At 46.0% G+C, this 4572-nt stretch overlaps 1 protein-coding gene across 2 annotated transcripts in view; it reads right to left on the bottom strand.

Annotated features, from left to right (window-relative positions):
* LOC126397833 (palmdelphin-like) overlaps positions 1–4572 on the bottom strand; it is a 55465-nt gene that overhangs the window by 39697 nt on the left and 11196 nt on the right. The window contains exon 1 of one of the 2 annotated variants that reach the window (XM_050056827.1): positions 3555–3714. The exons of the other annotated variant lie outside the window; for it this stretch is intronic. The gene's annotated coding sequence lies outside the window, so the exon portion shown is untranslated. Of the gene's footprint in view, positions 1–3554; positions 3715–4572 lie in introns of those variants that run through there. 2 annotated transcript variants of the gene reach the window in all.

The following is a 4572-nucleotide window of genomic DNA, read 5'->3' as shown; positions in this document are numbered from 1 at the left end:
CAGGGCTTTAAGACACAAGTTTGTCTCCAGGGCTTTAAGACACAAGTTTGTCTTCAGGGCTTTAAGACACAAGTTTGTCTCCAGGACTTTAAGACACAAGTTTGTCTCCAGGGCTTTAAGACACAAGTTTGTCTCCAGGACTTCAGGAGACAGATGGTCCTGAAGTTTTATAAAAAAGATGATGGTTTTGGTTAAAATGAAAAGATTTCTTCCAGAAAGGTGTCTCTGACAGAAAGGTCTCTCTGACAGAAAGGTGTCTCTGACAGAAAGCCCTGAAGGTTAGCTGATCCCATGTGCTGTTTCCTGTGTGTTAGTGGAGTCAGATTAAAGTTAACTTTACGGAACTTATTGTTTATGTTGTTTTTATCTTTTGTGGCCAAAAGTCTTCTGGAACAGACTGAGTTAAACGATCAGATAATATTGTCTCATATTGATCACAGGCTTCTGAATCACATCAAATCAAAGTCGTATCGTGGCAGCACTTTGTAATATCTGCAAATATGAAATCAATATGATATCATATTGTGATGAAACAGGTGATCTATGGACAGATAACTCTCTGCTGAGCCTTCCTGCTCCTTCAGGGTTAGTTCTGGTCTCTGTGCTCTCTCTGGTTAATGTCCTATGCTGTGGTGGGCAGGGCTCTCTCAGCAGGTTTGGATGTCTTGTATTTGTACCATTCACGTCCAAACATCAAATTCTGACAAACAGCTCTTCATATCTTCTGTTAAAATAATGTAACCCACAGTTGAACCCCACAGTGGGGAAAATGGACCTTCTACATTAGGAGGCTACCTCACTGTCGTCCTGTAGCATCTTCTTCTGCCCATAGAGTTTGTGTAAAATCCCTTCAGGTCTCTCTCTCAGAGCTCTGTCCAAGATCCATGCCAGACTCCAGTCCCAATGACATGACCCCAATACCTCAGTGTCTGTCTGGCCATTCAGCCAAGGTCCTCCTGACTTCTAATCCCTGCTCCTCCTTCCTTAATCTCATCTCTGATGGATTAGCAGCACACAAGCTAACAGCAGATGCCTTCACTAGCCCATCAAGGTGACGTTGGCCTTTAATTACCACTCAGATGTGTTTCATTTAAAGTTATCGACTTCTATTGGATATCTGATTCTATTTTACCATCCTGGGGTGAAAACATCAGCAGCATTACCACATCTAACTTGTCTTTTCTGAGACAAACAACCTCAAGTGTCCAGAATTCAGTCATTTCAGAGTCAGTAATCGCTTCATGAGCCAGAATAACATTTTCCAAACACAAGCTTATTGTACTTTTTATATTTGCTCAATAATTTCAACAGATTTTTGGAAATGTGCATATTCACTTTCTGAGTGCGTCACATGAGCAGACTGATGTCCATCTCATGTCACGTGTTTCTGGCCTCTCTCTGACATATTTCCACCTCTATAAACTGACTTTTATTGTTATCATCTTTGTAATGTGTCAGCCAACAGTTGCCTTTTTACACATCCAGCAAACACACAGCAACGTGACGTCTGAAGTTGTGCATGTTTCCACTTTCTGAATGTCCAATATTCACTCTCCTTTTAGCCCCGCTTTGGTCCAGACCCACACCTGAGAGAATGATCTGGCTCTGCAGCTGCTAAATGCTGGCGCCAAGAAATAGTTCCAGCACCGAACTCCCCTTAAAATCATCAACTGTCATTTTTACATATCTGTTTATGCACACATTTAACAAACAGATGCAACATTTTCACTACTGAGCTTTAGAGGTGTTGCTGTGGGTATTTTTGAACTTTGGATAGAGCCAAGCTAGCTGTGTCTTCCTGCTTCTTGTCTTTATGATGAGCTAAGCTACCCACGTCCTGACTCTGTATTTAAAGGCCCTGATACACCAAGTCGGGCCGTCAGTGAGCGTCTGTCGCCCTAGTTTTTGCGGTGTGTCCCGCACCATCGGCACTTCGGCGGCGGCAGCTTTTCGGCAGATTGAGCATGTTGAATCGGCAGCGGAGCTTGTCGGTGAGAGAGATCACTCTGATTGGCTGTTCAGGTTTTATTTCCTCGCCCCTGTAGCGAGTGAATCTGCCTGTAGTGAAACCGGGGCTAACCGGTGCTTCCTCCTCAGGCTCCACTTCACTCAGCTGCCCCACAGACCCGCTGCTTCTTCCCACTTTAACCTGAATAACAAACCGGAGCTAGCTGGGAGCGGCTAGCGGAGCGTTAGCCGCAGCATGACCGGAGGGAAGCACAGCCAGTTAGCCTCCGCTAGTCTCTGAGCTAGCCCCGGCTCTCCGTTTGGATCCAACCGGAGCACCGAGCCCTGGTTTGTTATTCAGGTTAAAGTGGGAAGAAGCAGCGGGTTTATCGGGCAGCTGAGTGAAGTGGAGCCTGCGGAGGAAACACCGGGACCGTCTGGATGTAATAGTCCGTGGAGGTGCTGCGGTGCTCGGCTGCACAGATAGGAAACCCCTCGGCTGACAGGATGTACCACTCTCTCACTCCACGCTCTCTCACGCAGGCGCAGAACGTACGTGCTACTTGGCCGTCGGATGTAGTCCGTGTAGTGTGTTCAAATGCAACTGACACAGGGCGACGTGAGGCAACGTAGACGACGCAACAGTTGGCTTTCGTCGCCGCTAGTTCTTTGATGTTGGTTTGGTGTGTCCGCACCTTTACAGAGACTGATATCTTTCCAAACATCTCGCTCACAGAGAGAAAGCAAATAAGCATATTCCCCAACACGTCTACCTATTCCTTTCTCTAGAAGGGAGTCCTGGAATAGCCTATGCTACTAAATATCTGAAGCAAAAACACCCACTTTCTTTATTAAATAATGAGTCACTAGAACTTTGGTTTATGCTGGATGTTCCTCACATGAAGACAGATGTGTGAAAATGAGCTCCCTGCCTCATTAGCATCTTCCCACCCCAGCTTTGCCACGTGCTGAACTGTTGAGATGACTGGGATGAGTGGGAAGGAAAGGACATGAGGTGACTGGTTTTCTGCAGGCAGCCCACAACAACAGCACGTATGTGCTCGTCAATGTGTGGACACTGATTACACCCAAATATATGCAACGTTCAGCATCCTGACAGCATGTCAGCTTTAAAGACGTTCATTCTTGTGCTCTGAGTGTCATTTCCAAAGAGCATGAAAATGATAGATGTCATATGGTGACTTTGTGGGCTCTTTAACTGCTGTTTGCATGTGTGTGTGTGTGTGTGTGTGTGTGTGTGTGTGTGTGTGTGTGTGTGTGAGTAAAAGTCTTGTTAGTTAAAGCCAGACCCCCGCTGGGAGGCTGCAAGCGGCCGACAGCTTAAAGGAATTAAAAGATTACACAGTCAAAAGACCCTCGTGGCTCATTTTAGCTCCTGTGACAACAAGGTACCTCTGGATAACTGACTTATGGTAGAAAGCATGCACACAGAGTAGTTGACAACGCAGTAGTAATCCCTGGACATAGTAATCTCTGATCTGATGGGAGTATCTACCCTCTGACAGCCCTCAGCTTCAAATAGATGTTCTCCATTAGTGTGGCAGAGGCTAACGCAAACAGTAACAGTGATACAGAGGTCTACTCACCAAGTGTGTGTGCTGTGTGTGTCCTCGAGCAGGTGAAAGCGGAGCACGCAAGGAAGGTAGAGCTCACTCTCACAGCGTATTCAACATCACTGAGCCTGAGGTTGTGTTGGGAGATTGTGTAGGCTGAGAGAGATTCAGACTGACTGGGAAGACCTCCCCCTTTCTCTCTCACTCTCTCTGTGTCTTTATCTGCTCACTGTGAGTCTGTCACACAGCCCAACCATGTGCCTGAAATACCTCTGCCAAACAATTGCTCCACAAATGTGCACACACACACACACACACACACACACACACACACACACACACCACTGCACCCTGGCATGAAAGTCTCCCCCCTGGTCCCACCTGCTCCGTCCTGCTCGGCCCACACACTTCATATTGTGGTGACGTGACGTCACACACACGAACATTACATTACATGTCACACATATATAAACACTCAGGGTTTATAAAAGTTTGCACAACATTCAGTACATTTACATGACATAACAGAAAATGGATTTATTGTGTTAGTCCGACTGGGAATGTTCCAGCACCTCACGATTTGATTATGATTCAGAGGATAACAATTCTATAATGAAGTGTTTATGGATGCATCGCAATGGACCAGAACATCTAATCTCAACACGATTTAAAATACAGCAGATATAGCAGGTCCCTTTCCTCTCCAGCCTATCTCACATTTGAACCAGGGGCTGCAACTCGGATTGTATCTATCTGCAGATGCTCACACTTGTCCACTGTGGCATATACATTCAACTGCCACTTTATTAGGTACACCTTGCTGGTACCAGGCTGGACCCCCTTTTTAATTCTTGGTGTCATAGACTCAACAAGGTGCTGAAACAATCCTCAGAGAGTTTGGTCCATATTGACATGATGACATCACACAGTTGATCCATGATGAGAATCTCCCGTTCCAGCACATCCCAAAGGTGCTCTATTGGACTGAGATCTGGTGACTGTGGAGGCCATTGGAGTACAGTGAACTCATTGTCATGTTTGAGATGATGTG

Source organism: Epinephelus moara, chromosome 11 (assembly GCF_006386435.1).
Source record: "Epinephelus moara isolate mb chromosome 11, YSFRI_EMoa_1.0, whole genome shotgun sequence".
Classification (NCBI taxonomy): Eukaryota; Metazoa; Chordata; class Actinopteri; order Perciformes; family Serranidae; genus Epinephelus; species Epinephelus moara.
This window is presented reverse-complemented; position numbering and strand designations above follow the sequence as displayed.